The sequence below is a fragment of the Passer domesticus genome, chromosome 3, assembly GCF_036417665.1.
Source record: "Passer domesticus isolate bPasDom1 chromosome 3, bPasDom1.hap1, whole genome shotgun sequence".
Taxonomy (NCBI): Eukaryota; Metazoa; Chordata; class Aves; order Passeriformes; family Passeridae; genus Passer; species Passer domesticus.
In genome coordinates this window covers 3,137,613-3,156,367 of record NC_087476.1, presented here as the reverse complement: position 1 = coordinate 3,156,367, position 18,755 = coordinate 3,137,613, and the positions used below count along the sequence as shown (strand labels likewise).

The 18,755-nt window shown below is 47.0% G+C and overlaps 1 long non-coding RNA gene across 6 annotated transcripts; it reads right to left on the bottom strand.

Moving 5' to 3' along the window:
* Positions 1 to 8,243: 8,243 nt before the first annotated feature.
* Positions 8,244 to 14,893, bottom strand: LOC135295814 (uncharacterized). Of its 6 annotated transcripts, XR_010357875.1 has the most exons (4): positions 14,460 to 14,893; positions 13,857 to 13,969; positions 11,639 to 11,935; positions 8,244 to 9,315 (listed from the first exon to the last, which is right to left on the bottom strand). It is a non-coding gene; the product is annotated as an uncharacterized LOC135295814 (long non-coding RNA). The 6 variants fall into 6 exon arrangements; XR_010357876.1 differs by lacking the exons at positions 13,857 to 13,969; positions 14,460 to 14,893 and adding an exon at positions 13,342 to 13,666; XR_010357874.1 differs by lacking the exons at positions 13,857 to 13,969; positions 14,460 to 14,893 and having other exon boundaries at positions 11,639 to 12,165.
* Positions 14,894 to 18,755: the final 3,862 nt, after the last annotated feature.

The following is an 18,755-nucleotide window of genomic DNA, read 5'->3' as shown; positions in this document are numbered from 1 at the left end:
TTTGTTTCTTTACCAGCCAGACAAATTGCTTCTTGATGTGCCTGGGTTTTGTTTGCCTGCTTGGTTTTGAAATGGGAAATATCCAGTGAAAGATGAGGAGGAGCGTGGTGTAAATTAAAGTGCAGACCACGGAAATGAAGGAAATGTGCTTTCCAAAGCTGAGGTCTTTGCAGACGTGTGTGAGCAGACTCCTCTCACTAATGGAGAGCAATAATCCCCCTTTCCTGGTGGCTCCTTGTTGACATAGTGCCATATTTAGCTCCAACCACTTGAAACCCCAGCTGCCTGACAGGAAAGGGTGGTTTGTGGTTATTTCTGGACCTCAGGCTCCTCCAGTAGGTTTTGCTCTGGAGGGCAGGGATACTTTCCAAGCTCTTTGTGGATGTGCCTTGCAAATTCCCTCTTTTTTTTAATTGAAGGTGGAGAACTTGCACTGCAGGGCTTGATGGCTCCTTGGCAAAGTGCAGGAATCAGTGTTTCTCCTGGATTGGATGGGATGAGAGCACTCAAATCCGTGCACACATCAAGCTCCAGGCGTTTGGGAGGTGCAGTGTTTTTCTCCAAAAGTGTGACACTCCTTTCTTGGGGGTAAATCCATCAGTCCCACTGCTCCTCCACAGAGGCACTTCCTCAGGGATGCAGGAGGAGTGATTAGGACATGGGATAAAAAATACACAAAATTGGCTTCAACTCTGACCATGCATTACATCATTGGCCACACAGACTCTGCAGTTTGTCTTGCTCCAGCTGGGATACCTTGAGCCAAACAGTTGGGAAAGGGTGTCTAAAGAAGGTTTGGAACAAACACAGGCTGCCTGGGACTTATGGGATCTCTCGCCATCTCTGCTGTTGGAGCTGCCCTGCTTTTGGTGAAAAATTTTCCCAGAGTTGCAGGATAAACTCAGGAGAAAGAGGGGCTCATTCTGCACTTCTGAATGGTGAATGACCCAGTCTTTATATCCCAGAAAAATGCCAAGACATCTCCTGAGCTGTGTCCACCCAACACAACCTTTCTAGGAGGTGACTCAGCTGGGGATTCCCTTATTATTCCAGCCCTTACCTTTTCAGTGTGGTCAGCTAGGTGTGTACACATCCTCTGCATGCCAGGGAAAGAGAGGGATTATTTAGGGAGGAATCCCTGATATCCCAAACCTCATGTTAAAGGCAGAAGAAAAGGTATTTTCTGTGATCCTCTAGAAAATATGAAACCTGGAGATGTTTATTTTCTCATGCCCTTCAGCCACAGACCCCATGACCTTGTCAACCTCTGTAACCCCACAGCCACGTCTAATTTTAGCTCCCTGCCCTCTGATCCGAGCACCAGGGTTTGTGCAGCTCCAACAGGAAACATCCCTGCTGACCTTTCTAATTCCAGGAGCTTGATGCTTGCTTATCCCTGCAATCCACAGGAAAACCCCTACCTAAGAGCCACCTGCACCGTTTGCAGGGAATCACATTTTGCTGCAGCTGAGAGGATCCAGCCGTGCTTGGAAAGGGATGTGTTTATTCTCAGCCCTGTGGTGTGAAAGTGGGGCTGGAGTGTGAGGGTGGAAAGGTCAGGCTGTGACAGGCTGGTGGGATTTTTTTTCCTCAGTAAAAAGGGATCTGCCTATTGCAGAGTCCTGGCCGACAGACGTGACATGTATTAACCTTTCAGCTCTTGCATAAAGGATGGTGCTGGGGCTCATTTTCCAGTTCTAAAAGAGCTGAGCCAGGCTCTTTCAGGCCTGTGACAGAGAGGGAGTGGGCGTAGGAGCAAGGTCATGACAGTGCCTCCTAAGCGGATGGAAATGCTTCCCTGTGGTGCCTAATTAGTCTAGTCCAGCACAGAAATCCTCCTCCTGCACTGAGCCCAACCTGGGGGTTCTCCCTGGGGCAGTCCAGCCTTGGTTCAGTGGATACTTTAGCTCTTGTTCTGGTACTCCTGATCCCCTTGCAGAGAAGGCTGTAGGATTCAGGCTCATCCAACAAACACCATCCTTCCCACTGCTATCCCAAAGCAACCTCTCCATCACAGCAACCTCAGCCACTCAAGGCTAATTCCTTGCTAAGTTTCATGAATGGCATGGGTAAGTCTCTTCAAAAAAACTCTTTCTTGTGCACTAAAACACTTGAAGAATGATTTGTGGGTTGCTAAATATTCAAATGTCTGTATTTCTTTTTCAAGTATCAGGTTTTTCCCATGTTTTCCAGAGCAGGAATTTTACTGAAGTACAAGGAAACAACTTCTGCTCATGAGCAGCAGGACTCACCCTCCTTAAGCAGTCAGGAGCAGGCAAGGAATGCAGCTAGGTTTGGCTCTCCCTCTGTCTGTCCTGGGCTGCAGTCCCTCCCTGGCTGTCCCTCCTTGCATCAGACACCTGATTCATCAAACCTCAGGGAGGGCAGGCACAGCCCAGTGCTGCAATCCCTGCAGGAATTCACAGAGTCACAGAATGCTTTGGGTTGGGAGGAACCTTAGAGCTCCTCCAGTGCCACCCCCTGCCATGGTCAGGGACACTTTCATCTATCCCAGGTCACTCCAAGTCCCATTCAACCTGGCCTTGGACACTTCCAGGGATGGGGCAGGATAATGCTCTGCTCTGGGCAGGATAATGCATCAAGTTGTCCTTGAGGATGGACACAGCTCTTCTGCTGTCTCACCTTGTGGGCTGCACATGCACCTCGCTGACCCCATGCACCAGCTAAGGTGTATTTGGGGACTTTTAATCTTGCCTTGATCTTTATGGTGACATCAGACATATTATTTGGTTTGGGCTGCTAAACCCAGTCACATGATGGAGCAAAAAAGGATTTCACATTAAAATCTGGATTTGAAGAATGGAGGGTTTTCTGTTAATAAAAATTTCCTTTTGTTTCTAATAACCCAATTTATATTTTATGGCAGAAGACTTGATCTCTCCTCAGTCTCCCACCTTGTCCCAAACCTAACCTTGAAGGCAAACACCCATCAGTCCTAACATGCTTTATTTCACTTGGCTTCCCAAGAAACCTGGAGAGTAAATCTAGATCCATAGGATCATAGAATGGTTGGAAGGGACCTTAAAGATCATCCAGTTCTGACCCCCTGCCGTGGGCAGGGAGTAGAAGGACACTAAGGAGTAACCTAAAGACAGACCCATAATGCTTGTCCCAGATGTGAGAAACATTTTATTAGACCTGGCAACATATTGAAAATTCCATCCCAATAACACAAATTCACATAAAGACTAATATTTTGGAAGTTACTAGTGTAGCAATTTAGCTTTCTTAGCAGTAATGTAGTAACTTTAATTTTCAGCCCTGGGAATGCACTTCAAAAATAAGAAAACTTAAGGAATGAGACCAAGCTGGTGAGGGCTCTGGCAATATCAGCCCACCACAGCAGCGTGTGCTGGGAGGGAAGGAGAACTGAGGAGCAAATTGCACCTTTCACATGTGAGAGATGTTTCTTATCTTGCCACTGCCCACGCTGCAAGGATTTGGTTACATCAGATGTCTTTTGGAGCTGTCAGCCAGTCCCAGCAAGAGACCACATCTAATCTCATCAGGTTTCACCTTCCTGTGACATCCCTGAGCAAGGAAAGAGGATTGTGCATCTCTGGCCACACCCTGGATTCACATCATGTGTGGGAGGGCTCTGCTGGAGAGGAAGGACAGAAGATGGGGAAAAAAATGAGCCCCCTGTCCCCCTCCCTTCTCTCACTTTCCTGTCACTCCTCCCTATCTCTTCCTGTCTGGTGATCCTGGCAGACACTGACCTTTTCCCAGCAATATGACAGGAATCCAGTGTCCCTCTTGGACAGGGACAGCTCGGGGCTGTTCCCTGCCAGGAAGGCAGGGAAGGCACCACGGGGAGCTGGGACAACCCACAGCCATGGAAGAAAATGAGAGGAACAGAGCATCCATCCTCAAAGAGGGTTCTGGAAACATGAGCAAACACAGGAGTCTGAGTCTCTTTTCCAAATCAGGAGTGGTTCAAACAATCCTGCTCTTGGTTTTTGCCACTGTTTGTGGAGAATGAAAGGGTGGATTTGTATTAGTTTCGTTAATAATCATGAACAGGAATTAAAATCTATGCTAATTAGATCTGCAGTTGGTGCTAAGATGGGAAGACTTTTACACTTTCCTGACCCTCAGGATCTCAAGAGACAACTCCATGAGCTGGGTGTCACAAAAGAGTCCTATTGATTTGTGGGGATGATCCACAGAGAGAGGAAGATCCATTTTGCTCTGGCATGGATATACAAACCTGGAGGGGAATTTGAAACAGCACCACTGCCTACATGTTATCAGGAACACCTACAGGCTGGTATTTCTCCAGTTAACATATTCATAGGCCATGAGCATCATAGAATCATGGAATGGTTTGGGTGTGAAGGAGCCTTAAAGCTCATCTTGTTCCATGAGAAGGGAACCTTCCACTATCCCAGGTTTCTCCAAGCCCCATCCAGCCTGGCCTTGGACAGTTTCAGGGATGGGGCAGACACATCTGCTCTGGGCACTCTGAGCTTCTCACCACCCTCAGAGGGAAGAAATTTTTCCCCAATATCCCTTTAAAGAGCTGGTCAGTGTTTTCAGAGCAGGCTATGCCATGCACAGCCAGCAAAAACAGAGACAGAAATGTTTTCTCAACTCCCACCAGTGTCTTTCAGTCAGGGTATAAACAGGGAACTGAGCTCTTGAGTGGTCTCAAGATGTCCCATCTGGAAGGTGTTTTCTTGGCATAACTTATCCATGGGGAGAACATGATCTTCCATGGCAATGCCCTAACTTCTGGAATATCCAATCCTTGCCATGCACCATTGGATAATTTGATGGCAAAGAACCAGTGCAGAGTACCTATGGATTAGTGCCCTTTGCTATAACAGAGAAAATAGAGGTTCAGGCTCCATACGGAGACATTTTAACAAGGGCATCCTGGCAGTGAGGAGAGAGGGTCTAACTGCTCAAAAGGCAAGAGGTTCCTTCCTCCTGCTGCAGAAATTTGTGCAAGGAACAAGCTGGCACCTTCTGTGTGCACCCTCTGGATCAATCCCCAAAGCTAAGCAGGTAGGGACACGCTCGGCTGGTGAATCCCAGCAGGGTTTAGGGGTGAGTAAGCTCCTCACTGATCATCACTGCTGAGAATCAGGCAGCTCCAAACACGTCTTGAAGTGAGAAATTTGTGTGTGGTGAGGACTGGACTGATGGGAATAAAGAGCCACCAGTGCATCTTGGGGTAGGTGGTGGCAAGCTATTCCTTTTGGGAGTTGACTACTCTAAAGGTTTGCAGCACTGGAATCCCAGGAGAGATGAATAGCACAGGACGTTTGTTAAGCTCAGGGAACCCAGAACACCAATATTTTTGAAGAGTTGAACTCACTAATTTTCTTCATCTCTGACAAAGCAGAAGCAATTTGCTCAGCAGAACTGGACATTGTCCTCTGCTCTTTGTTGACCAGGGACAGGACACAGGGAATGGCTGGAGCTATGCCAGGGAGGGATAGACTGGATATCAGGGAAGGGTTCTTCCCCCAGAGGGTGTCGGGCACTGGAGAGGCTCCCCAGGGAATGGTGACTTTCCCAAAGCTGCCAGAGCTCCAGGAGCATTTGGACAACACTCTCAGGGATGCACAGGGTGGCATTGTTAGGGCTGGGAGGCCAGGAGTTGGACTGGATGATCCTTGTGGGTCCCTTCCAGCTCAGGATATTCTGTGATTCTGAAGCCTTCCTGTGGCAATGAAGAGGAGGAGAGAAAGGCCACTACAAAGACAATGGAAGTCTCATCTAAAGACTAAGGAATTATCTTACAGTTGGGGGAATGCTGGGTGTATGTTGATGGGTGATGAACTGAAGCTTCACCTTCCTGGAGACCCTGTCACCCTGCTGGAGTCACCCAATCACAGGTGGACACAGCAGGGAAAGAGTAAAGCAATCCTCATCCTTCCCAGATGTAAGGGCATGTGTAACCTCAGGTCTGTACAAATCCCTGCAGCCCTGGGACACCCGTGCCAACACTCCATCACTTCCCAGAATCCATAAATACATGCAGCCCTTCCACCTCCCTTCCATCCTGGACTCCCCTCAGCACCAGAAGCTGCAATTCAATTTAGCAGGGATGAATGAATTGGGATTAAATTGGTGCCACGTGTGCAAGTGGCAGCTGTTTTGTCATGGATGTGATCCATGCACAGCAGACTCTCCTGAATATTTGCCCAAACTCCACTGGGGAGTGGTTTTGGCCTCTGCGTGTGGCAGCTCAGGAACCAGGGGGCACCTCAAGTGGCACTTGCTACCTGTGTAAGGACAGGTGAGTCACCCCTGCTCCCTGTAACTGGTGTTTAACAGGAAGTTCACCTGGGGACACCTGCAGCTGCCCTGGCTTCCTGTGCCCACAAACTGGAGCTGCCTGTAAAGTGAGGTGAACCCTGCCCTGAGCATCAAGGAGAGAAAGGATAAAGTAATAAAATCCTTCAATGGTTTGGGTGGGAAGGGGCCTTAAAGATCATCCAGTTCCACCCCCTGCCATGAGCAGGGACAACTTCCACTATCCCAGGTTGCTCCAAGTTTCATCCAACCTGGCCTTGGACTCTTCCAGGGATGGGGCAGCCACAGTTTCTCTGAGCGGGTGCTCACAAAGTGAGTCAGAGACTCACTGAGGGAGAAATTTCACCTTTACTGAGTAGTGCATCCCAGTAGTTCATCCTAACTGGCAGAGAGCTGTATTTTTTCAGGAATGGTATTATGGATGCAGTAACTCCCAAACTTGAGGGAAAAAAAAATATAATCCAGGCATAAAATATGAAGTTCAGCCACTCAAGTGAGTCCCCTGCTGCTTTTACATTTTCCAGAAAAAAAGGTGTTGCATTTGGATCTGCATCTTCCAGGTGGGGGAACCTAGCAAAAGACCACCCTCTCTCCATGTTTGCAGTCTTTTCTTCCTCTGTGAGATCTCTGTGGAGTCTTCCCTCAATGCCTAAAGAGAGGAAAGATAAAACCCCACACCATGGGACAGAGGAGAAATCAGGCAACTGGACTGAGACCCCACTGGAATAATCCCTGAGATTATACATAATGATCATATGGAGATATATTAATGATGACAATCCCAAGGAGCCCAGCAATTTAACAGAATTGGAGTGGGACTTTTTACAAGATCAGGCAGTGACAGGACAAGGGAGAATGATTTTAAACTGATAGAGGGCAGGGTTGGATGGGATATTGGGAAGAAAATCCTCCCTGTGAGGGTGGGGAGGCCCTGGCACAGGGTGCCCAGAGAAGCTGTGGCTGCCTCTGGATCCCTGGAAGTGTCCAAGGCCAGGTTGGACAGGTCTTGGAGCAACCTGGGATAGTGGAAGATGTCTCTGCCCATGGCAGGGGATAGGAACTGGATGGTCTTGAAGGTTCTTTCAAACGAAACCATTCCATGATTCTGTGATCTTGGAAGAACTGAGTACACTAAGCATGAACAGATTGTATCCCAGCCCTTCAGAAATGGAATCAGAGAGACAGACTGAGACAGGGAAATGGGTTAAATGGTAGAAAAATAGAAAAGTGGGTTATAGAAAACTGTAAAAAGATCAAAAAAGAGACGGTGACAAGACAGCAAGATTGACATGGAGGGAAGTGCTCCACCACTACAGACAGCAGTGTAAATAGATCAGGTGTGCCAGAAATAAGTGAAACTACCACATCATCATCCAGTTCCTCTCTCTACCCCGAAAAACAGTTTCTGCCTGTCTCTTCTTGTCCAGGCAAGATTTAAAACCTCCTGAGGTTGGGTTAAAGGAGTGTGAGATGTGTTTTCTTGCCTTATCCAGACCTGCAGCTCTTCACTGAAGTGAAGAAATAAACACAGGTGGACAAAGCACAGGACCAATGCAGCAGGAAAGATGGGAAGAATGAGCAGGGCAAAGGGGGGAAGCAGCAATGTATAAAGGCAGCTGGGAATAGCTGGGGATCAGCTGTAAAAGGAAGGCTTCAGTTTGATATATGGTGCCAGAGACATTATTAATGATTTGCTGGTTTTTACCTTTAAAAACTTGGGGGGGATTATTTATTATGTCACTACAGAGCTTGTATGATCTATGAAAGGGGCCATAATATGTACCTGTTCCTGGCCTCTCAGATTCACTGTGTTTTTACAGCCTTTAATTAGGATTTAATTCTGCATTCCTGGCACAGAGGAAGAGTTTGTGGTGTACTTAAAGAGAAGAAAAACACTTCCCCCCTTGCTTAAAATATCCCATGAATGAACAGCTCTGCTGAAAGTCATCACAACATTTTCACAGGTCAAAGGATTTATTTTCCTCTGTAAACAATGAATAAACCAGGGAAACCCAACTGGACTAGAAATGTTACTAAAGCCCTTCCTTCAGTGAAGTTAGCCAGGAAAACAGTGGGCATTAGCTGCATTCTGAGTGGGAATCTCTGCAGCAGATATTCTGCATTTGGGAGAAAATGCCTGTGATTTGGGTCCAGAATCATCCTTTGAGGCTGGGGAAAGGCAGAAGCTGCATACCCAACTCAGCCAACATCTTCGCTTGCCATGAACAGGCAGAACTGCAGATAACCCACAGTTTTCTGTGTCCTCAGCACCATCTTAGTGTTTTCCCCTGGAAATCCTTCTTCTCTTCTCTTCTCTTCTCTTCTCTTCTCTTCTCTTCTCTTCTCTTCTCTTCTCTTCTCTTCTCTTCTCTTCTCTTCTCTTCTCTTCTCTTCTCTTCTCTTCTCTTCTCTTCTCTTCTCTCCTTGACTACAGCCCTGAGCTGGTCCCACATGGGTGACAATGGCCTTTCAGAAGCCTAAATCCCTCTTGGCCCCTGTCTCCTGCCCTCAAAGGTCAAGGCTGTGCTCACTCTGCAGACTGTGGGCATCCTCTCTGAGGATCCAAAGGGATTGTACTGGGCATGGCATAACCTGGCAGTGAGTCACCACAAAATTACAAGGGAAGAGAGGAAAGGTGACAGGCAGCAAGAAATGGGGTGAGTGAACTGCCAGAGAAGAGCAGCTTAGTGCAGGCACACCCAAGGGTGAAGGTCAGTGCAGAGGAGGTGGGTGTCAGGTGCTCCTCCCAAAGCTCCAGGATGGAGAGTTCCTGGATCATTCCAGCTCTGCCTGCCACTGAGATCTGGGGTGAATTTTGAAGCTGTGTTACTGAGAAAAACAGATTTTCTGGCTCCCTTGGTTGCTGCAAACACTGAGAAATCCCATAAGCACTGCATGAGGCTGAACTTGCCCTTTGGACAGGAGAAGGCTCCAAATTTGCAGGTAGGGTGTAGCCATGGCATTGAGGAGAAGGAGACCACAGAAGCTGTTTTATTACATTCCTGTTCTCCTCTATGAGCAGAGCACCTGTTCTTGGTGGTTTGGAGAAGAAAAATAATAAAACAATCAGAATAACTATTGAATTGTGGGAAAGTGCACTTTTATCCTGCTCCTGGCCTGATTCTTCCCCTCCTCAATCCCTCGCTGGGTGCTTTTGTTGGTTGATAGCTTCAACATGAGACTGAGATGGGGGTGTTCATTTAATAAATACCAAGGGCACTTGCAGTGGGTATTTTTCTGCCCAGGGACACCCAGGCTCCTTAATTCCACCTGCCTGGGATTTGGGTGGGTGGGAATTGGGTGTTGGGAAGGTCAGGAGGTGACTTCTCTGTGGTGATGGCAAGTTTCTAACAGAGGTAGAATAAAAATATCCTGGAATGATTTGGGTTGGAAAGGACCTTAAAGCTCATCCCATTCCACCCACCATGGGCAGGGACACCTTCCACTATCCCAGGTTGCTCCAGCCTGGCCTTGGACTCTTCCAGGCATGGAATACCACTGTTTCTTGTGTGATTTTATAGATTTAGTCCTCAGGACATGGTTTGTCACTCCTGCACCAGTGGGATGTGACCTGCAAATCCTCACCCGAAACTGTCCAGGATGAGGCTATGAGGAAAGAGGAAAAGGGATGGCCCAGGTGTCCCAGACTCACCCACAGTGATCTTTTATCAGGAAAGTCTGAGGTACAGACAGCAAAATGTGAGGGATAAAGCTCAGGACAGAGCTGACATGAACTGTGGGATAAGCAGAGCCCCCAGTAATTTAAGATGTTCATATTATTTTCATTAAACTTCAAGAAGGCATTGAGGGATCATGGATGTGGTGTGACTTTCCCAAAACCACTCCAGGCACAAACCAATTCTTGTCTTCCAAGCTGCATTCCCACCATTTCCCATCCTATCTGCAAGCAGAGCCTCATACCAGCCTAAAATCCCAACTGCCGCCAGTCAGGAAAAAAAGAATTAAGAAAGGACAATTTGAAAAATCCAGTGGTCCTTGAGCAAAGCAAGAGGTCTCCATATACCTTGGTGGTAAGATTTTAACCTAAACTGATATTAAAACAGAAATAAGACATGGTCCCTGCTTAATTTAAAGCAAACATTTGCTATTAAAACATGCTTCAGTTATTAAAATTAATTACATAAATGAGTAGCAGCCTGAATTAACTTTCAGTTGAACCATTTATCCAAGCTGAGAGAGTCTGAGACTCATTTTTCAGTTTCAGTCTTGCTGGGGATGATATAAAGCTCCCCATAACCTCTGTGGCCTGGAAGAAGCCACGCTCAGTCAATACCCCCTCAGAATGACAGGTCCCAAATCCCACTGCAGGCCGTGATGGATTGTCCTGGGGTGAGATTTCATACATCTCCTGCTTTCAGAGGGGAGCTGACACGAATAATTGGTGTCACTTTTGCTGGGGTAGTGCCAAATGCTGACAAAACAGTTCCTAATCAGAAGTTCTGGGATTTGTGAGCTGGACAACAGGGAGGTGTCATTGTGGCAGTGAGCCCAAGGGGTCTCAGCTGGCTGGGACAGAGTGGCCTCTTGGCTGCTGCAAGAGCTCGGTGTTGTGACAAATGTTGGTAGCACCAGCTTGGCAAGAGCTCTGCAAACATGGAAACCCAGCTGAAGTGTCACCCTGAGTCCTGGAGAGCTCAGGAGTTCAGGAGAAAGGGCATCAGCACCTTTTTCTGCAAGTCAGCCCTTAATCCTCTTTTGGAAGACCCACGGGATGTTGCCATGCAGGATGGGGAAACACTCTTTGGTGCCATATTGCTGTGTATGGTTTCAACCCTAAAAATCTGATTATTTCTATAGTTATTCAGGAGTGACAAGGATTAGTGACTTTCTCAACATCCCAAAGGGAGTCTGGATCCAGGCCTGACCCTGTTTTCCCACAAAACTCCTCCTGCACCACAGTCCCCATCACTTTGTTGCAGCCACTGTCCCCCACTTGCTTTTCACCAAGAGCAGGTTGTGACCCCAGCACCAGCAAAACACAGCAGGGATAGGGAGCTGTTCCCTGGGAAATTGATCCATCCTGGCAGGCTGCTGGGATAAATCAAATTTACCTCCACTAAGCCAGGGGGGTGACTGATACCACAGCACAAGGCTCACTGAGGAGTTCCAGGCTGTAAGAGGGATTCACCCAGTAAAAACACCCACGTTTCCATCCTTAAGAACTTGGACTTGGAGACACATGAATAGGGGGAGGGGGTTTTTTCCATGTCCCCAGGGCTTTCAAAGGCTGCTGAATTGTCCTGCTCCTCTCCCACTTTTCCTCTGCCGCATTGTTAGCGTTATCAACAATTCCCATGCTACAGCACCACGCAGGAAAATAATTCCACACCTGGCACTGGGCTCGTATCCTGTCTGCGGGGGCCACAGGGCGAACAATCGGGTCTGCAGCTCCCGTATGGCACCGAGCACGGAGCGGGGAAGGAAACCCGGGGCAGCGGCACAATTGGCGGGGAAGCATCGGCTGCGCTCCCGGTAATTTTGGCCGCCGTCGGATTTGCTGTTGGAGCTCGGGATTTGGGGACACGCGTGCGTTGGACGCCCTCTGCTGCTGATAAATGTGAGGTTGTCGTGTTTCTCTTCAGGGATGGAATTCCAGGCCGGACCCAAGGTCATGGAATCACAGAATCTAAGAGTCACAGAAATATGGGGTCGTAGAATCGCAGAACCTTGGGATCATGGAGTCATAATACAGCAGAATCATAGAGCCAGGAAATCACAGAATCATGGAACCATTATATAATGGAATCATGGAATCATAAAATCATATAGCCTTGACATCACAGAATCATGGAATCTTAGAAGCATGGAATCACAGAATCACGGAATCATAGAATCAGAGCCATGACATCACAGAATCATAGAGCCACGACACCATAGAATTATAGAGCAATGACATCACAGAACCAGGGAACCACAGAACCAGGGAATCACGGATCCATGACATCATGGAATCATAGAACCATAATATCATGGAATCATAAAATCATAAAATCATAAAATCATAGAGCCGTGACATCACAGAATCTTAGAAACATGGAATTGCAGAATCATGGAATCATAGAATCAGAGCCATGATGTCGTAGAATCATAGAGCCATGACATCATAGAATTACAGAGCCATGACATCATAGAATTACAGAGCCATGACATCATGGAATCATAGAATAATGAGATCATGGACTCATGGAATCATAAAATCATGGAGTCATAAAAATCATACAATCACAGAGTCATAGAACTATAATATAATGGAATCATGGAATCACAGAGCCAGAAATCACAGAATCATAGAACCATTATATAATGGAATCATAAAATCATGAAATCATGGAATCATAAAAATCAGAAAATCACAGAGCCATGACATCACAGAATCATAGAACCATAATGTAATGGAATCATGGAATCATAAAACCACAGAATCATACGGCCGTGACATCACAGAATCACAGAGCCATGACATCATGGAATCACAGAACCATGATAACATGTAATCATGGAATCATAAAAAAAATAAAATCATAAAAACAATAAAATCATAAAATATCAGAGCCATAACATCAAAGAATCATAGAACCATGATAACATGGAATCATGGAATCATGGAATCATGAAATCATAGAATTATGTCATCATATAATCACAGAGCCATGTCATCACAGAATCATGGAATCTTAGAACCATGGAACCACAGAATCGTGGAATCATAGAATCAGAGCCATGACACCATAGAATCACAGAACCATGACTACATGAAATAATGGAATTGTAGAATCATGGAATTATGAAATCACAGAATCAAAGAGTCATGGAATCATAGAGCCATGATATAGTAGAATCATAGAACCATTGAATCACAGAATCACAGAGTCACAGAATCATGGAATAACAGAATGATAGAATGGTTTGGGTTGAAAGGGACCTTAAAAATCATCTCATTCCAAGCCCCTGCCATGGACAGCACTGTTTTTACATGACCATAAAACAATAAAAACATTATGGAATGGAAGGGCCCTGTAGGCCATGTCCTACCCCCAAAACAAAATATTTTTTGCTTGAATTCTGATTGTTTCAGCTTTTTTCATCTTCTTCTTAATCCTTCTTTTGAATGATAGGTTTTCCCTGCTCCATTCTGCTCCTCCACCAGTTTAAGAGCATGACCAGTTGACCTCCAGTGCTGCATCCCACTAGCACAAATGCAGCCATTGGCTCTGAATTCCTCAGTAGCTCATCCAAAATTTCTCTTTGCCCAGGAAATCCATGGCTGTCTCACCGCTGGAAGTGTCCAAGGTTGGGTTGGACTGGGCTTGGAGCAACCTGGGATAGTGGAAGGTGTCCCTGGCCATGGCAGCGGAGTGGAATGGGATGAGTCTTAAGTTGCCTTCTAATCCAAACCATTCTGTGATTCTATGACTGAGGTGCCCACAACCATCACCCCAATATCGCACAGAATTGCTAAAATTCTGGAAAGTCTGGCTCAGCTTTCTCTCCCAGGATCATGACTTTCCCCATCCCTGGATGGCACAGCTAAAGTTGTGGACACAGACCTGACCTTACAGGCTGAATTTTCTTCCAAAACCTCTCCATTTTCATTGACTTGCCCACCTTTTCTGACAAGATCTCCACACTGGGCTGGCAGCCTCCTGAGGTTACCTGATCACTGGAGATGGAGAAGAGGCTCTTTAAAAGGTGCATTTTGCTTTGGGCAAAGGCTTGGAATTACCTGCTTTTATAATTGTGACTGTGCCACAGGGATTTTATCCAGGATGAAATATGTTTTGTGGTCTATGAAGGCCCTGCATTTTCAATAGGTATCAAGATTTTTTAATTGGAACTTTTAAGAAATCCCTTTGTCAATTCAATCCCTCTTTCCATAAATGACATTTGCCCACCCTTTGGGCCTTTCAGAGCCACTGTCACTCGGGGAGCACCTGTGTAGGAGCTTTGTTAGTGGCTTGCTCCAACAAACAGTCAAGATACCTATAAAAAGTAGGATTTTATTCAAGATTCTCAGCTGCTTAGGACCTCTTCCCACCCAAATTTTGTTCAGGACATCTTCTCACTCAAATTTCAACACCTTGTGCCCACCCTGCCCAGCTGTGTCCCCCCTGCAAAGAGTGTCCTCAGTTTTACACCCCCAGCCAGCTCACACAGGTGACTTGAAGCTCCCAGACCCCACCCTTATGGGTCTGATTTTTAGGAAAGCCAGGGTAGTTTGGATCACTGGGGTTTTTTTCCCAGTGAGAGGAGGCAGAGTTTTCCAGTAAGGAATCTGAATGAGCCTCCCAGAGGGAGCTGGGTGCCTCCTTCAGCTCCCAGGGATGAAGGCATTTCCAAGCTGTGTCCCACGATGTTCCATGGTGGTGCCAAACCCACTCCTGTTCCCCTCTCTCCCTCATCCCACCTGCACCCAGATGTGGCAGCACTCCAGGCTCCCAGGCACTGATGAAAGTGTGGAGATTTACTTCTGGCGTTGGGAAATATTTCATCTTGACAAAACAACTGCCATATTTCCTGTATCTGTACACAAAAGAAATAACAGGCAAATGTGTATCGAGTGGATTTATCTACACAGGATTTTGCCTTACAAGGAACAATGGAAACTCAAATCCATGTGGTTGCCCAACCACAGCAGAGTGTTTGGATTTTTTTTTTTAATTTTTCTTTTTTTTTTTTTTTGGAAAATATTGTGCATAGGGGAGTTCCTTAACACAGCAAGACAGCAGGCAGCTTCCTGTTATGAAAACAGTCAACAACCTGACATTCAGCAATCTGACATTCCCCGCACCCAACCTGATAAACAGGGCTGATAACAATCTGCCACAATAGGTACAATAGCACCCCCCATAAAGGAATAGGACGTGGACAGAGCCTCAATACACAAATATCCCAAGCCATCCCTTCCAGCTTCTTTTATACAGTAGATAATCTCATCCTGCTTTCCGTATTTTCCCAACATTGATTCATTTCCCCTCAGGCAGGGGTCAAAGTGGGAGCTGGGTGTTTGACACCACTTTCTCGCAGGTCTTTGTAGTTCAGAGGCAATGGGCTGGGATCTGAAAACTGTTTACTGGGTTTCCCTTCCTCCTGCAATTCATGATCCCTGCATTTCAATGCCACAGCTGCTGGAGTCCTCTAGCTTGTCCCCAGAGTCACCTCCTCGATCTGAATTAAATCCCAGAAGAAAAACAAAAAATAGTGGGAACTTCTTCCCCCTTCAGTGACCCTGGTAATGGATGCTGGAGCTGCCTTTTTTCCTCCCTGATTCCCTATGGCTCCACCACACTGATGCTCTGAGTTTCTCTGCTAAGGCTGCAGAAGAAATATCAGATAATATTAATTTCCCACCAAGTAAGTGCTGGATGAACTTTGTCTCCATCTGAAAGTGACTGCAAAATAAAAGAAGAGGATCTTCTTCACTGTTACGCAGCTTCATTTCCAGAGAAGTTGTGTGTGCCCCATCCCTGGAATTGTTCAAGGCCAGGTTGGACACTGGGGCTTGGAGCAGCCTGGGATAGTGGAAGATGTCCCTGCCCAAGGCAGGGGGTGGGAACTGAATGAGCTTTCAGATCCTTTCCAGCCCAAAACCTTCTGGAATTCTATGATTCATATATTTATTTTAAAAGGACTTTGACCATTTTCCAGCCCCTCCACTAACTCCAGTGGTGTTTAGTGGAGCATCTCCCAGCTCTCCACCACAGACTGCAATTCCTTTTCTACATCCTACGGGAAAATAATAAAGACTCAGTTGCTGTGTACTAAGAGCCTTTGGGTACCTCCCAGGCAGCAGAAACAGGAGGGACACAGCCTAACCCTCATCTTTTGCTCTCAAAGAAAGGACAATGTCTCCCTGGCTGGCAGGAGCCTTTGTGGAGGGGAGGATATGATCTGTAACATGGAAAATTTTGAAGCACTCCTTGGAGGCACAAATCAGTCCCATCGGCCCCCGATTCCGCTGCTTGCTCACAAAGAATCTTCCTTTGAAGCTTCCTTTGAAGCCAGCATTCCCATCCAGGCAGCACGGCTCCAGGAGGAGATGGGAATGAGGCTGGGCATCATCCCATGCAAACTGGGCACAGGAAGATTGTGTCCCACATGCAATAGCTGGCCAGAGGCAGCACTTATGATTTAGTACAGAGTTTATTGCTTTTAAGGGTATTTGAGTTCTTTCTGCCATGCTTTGTTACAACAAGCTATCTCAGGCTGGTCTTGCTGGTAACTTGGGGACAAGGCCAAGAGCTTGTCCTGGCGCTCCCAGACATCTGAGGAATCCCTCTGAGATGGGGGTGCACAACCTTCACCTCCCTTGAGCTTGGAGCCTGTGCCTGCCTCCCAAGGGAAGCAAGGACCATGGTCCCTTTGAAAGCACAGCTGGAGGAGGCATTTTTTCAGCAGGTTGTTGTTTCCATGAGGATCCTGAAGCACTTTTGTCACTTCACCACGAGGTCAGTGCCTGGGGAGGTGGGCCCTGACATCAGGGCATAATTCTTTGTAGCCAGGAGTCTCCTGGCTCATCTGTCAGAACCCAGGACATCCCTCTGGATGCCCTGGATGGCTCCAAGTCCTGGCAGGGGCTCAGAGACCCTGGCAGGAAGCCAAAGACACCTGGGAATTCAATCTCAACTCATGGAGCAAATTACCAACCTTATACGAAGAATTACAGGTCACAAAAGTTTAAGTAGCATAGTAGTAGCAATCACAGGGTGAAGGGAAAAATTTTGGAGCATGGTTCAGGGGGGTTTGGAATTCTGTACATGGGGGTCAGGGGTTCCAAGACGGAGGGATTTGAGCGTGTCCTGTCCTTCTTTCTTCTCCCTGGCATCCATGTTCAGGATGATGTTGGCATTCACAGATTGGTTTAGAGTAGAAAGTCACTGTCTAACATAGGTGATAGGTATTGAAACATAATTGTAAACATAGTAGATGTAGTTTTTAATATAAAGGATAGCACCAGCCCGAGAGGTGGAGAGTGTGCCTCGGACCAACCTGCAGAACAGACCTTGGCAGGCCAGACAGAAAATGTTTGAGATAAAGAAATAATAAACAACCTTGAGAACGACAACCGAAGACTTCTCACTTCTTTGGCTGCTGGGTTGGGGAAAAGAGACTTTTAACAGAGACACACCTCGGGATCTTCCCAACCAGACGAGACCAGGGGAGATCCCGAGAGTTATCCTTCTGCCACTCTGACATATCTGACTGTTGGCTCAGGTCTCACTCAGTGAGCAGGCACCAGTTTTTCCCTCAATCACATGGCCCTAATTCCTTTGTGCACCACCCCATCCATGAAAAAAGGACGGGTGGTGGTCAAACCACCAGTGCTGGGGAGGTTTGTGACAGGTTTCCGGAAAAGATTCTTCCCCCAGAGGGTGGTCAGGGACAGAACAGGATCGTCAGGGAATGGGCACATTCCCAAGGCTGATAGAAATCCAGGAGTGTTTGGACAATGCTCTCAGGCACAGGGTGGGACTGTTGGGGTGTCCTGTGCAAGGCCAGGAGTTGGATTTTATGATCCTGGTGGGTTTCTTGGAACTCGGGATATTATAGTCTAATCCAGTCTAGAAAATAGCTGTGAATTCAACCCACATTACAAAGCATTAGGTGACATCTGGAAGTATTTGTGTCACCTATCAAGATCAGTCAAGAACACTCAGAAAAACCATCCTGAAAGCCAAAGAGAGAAAGAGAAAAATCAATCCCATCTGCTCAGAGAAGCCCCTGCTGTGCAGCAAAGTCTTTGTGTGTGGCTGAGCCTGCAGGGGAAGGAGCTGTGCTACCTCAGGTCACGGTGACACCGTGTCTGGCACCACTTGGAAATCACAAGGACCAGCATCTTGACCCTGGGGCAGCACTTGAAAGCACCCTTGGCTAAAACCTCACAGGGGAAGAAATGTGAAGAGCATCGAGGGCAGTGAGAGCTGCACTGGGGATCTGGGAACCAGAGCACGTTTTCCTCCTGGGGAAATGTCACTGCCATGCAAACACACTCATTAAAATGGACTCATGCTCATTAAAAATGGGCTGTATCTCTACCAAACAGTGCCAGGACTTGCTCCTAGCTGGGTCCCTGTGGAAGTTGCCCTCTAATCCATGGGACAGAGGTCCCACACAAGATTCCCAGCTGGTCAGTGCTGATGCCCGAGCTGTTCCTGGGCTGGGCCAAAGCCATGTCAAGGAATGTTTAAACAATCCAGTGGTGTGGATGAAGGAATTCCTGTCTGGGGTAATTTACTGTTGTGATGCAGCCCTCGAGCCCTCCGTGACCTCGTTTGGTCACAGTATCTGATTTATGCCACCATTAATTGCCATAATTCACTATTTCCGCTGCAGTAACAGCGAGGAGCCTCAGGCTGGGGAAGAAATGCTTGTGCTGGGTGCTGCTCAAAAGCAGAGCAGGCCATTTCTGCTCTTAAAAGGCTCTGCAGATCAAAATATAACCTGTGAGA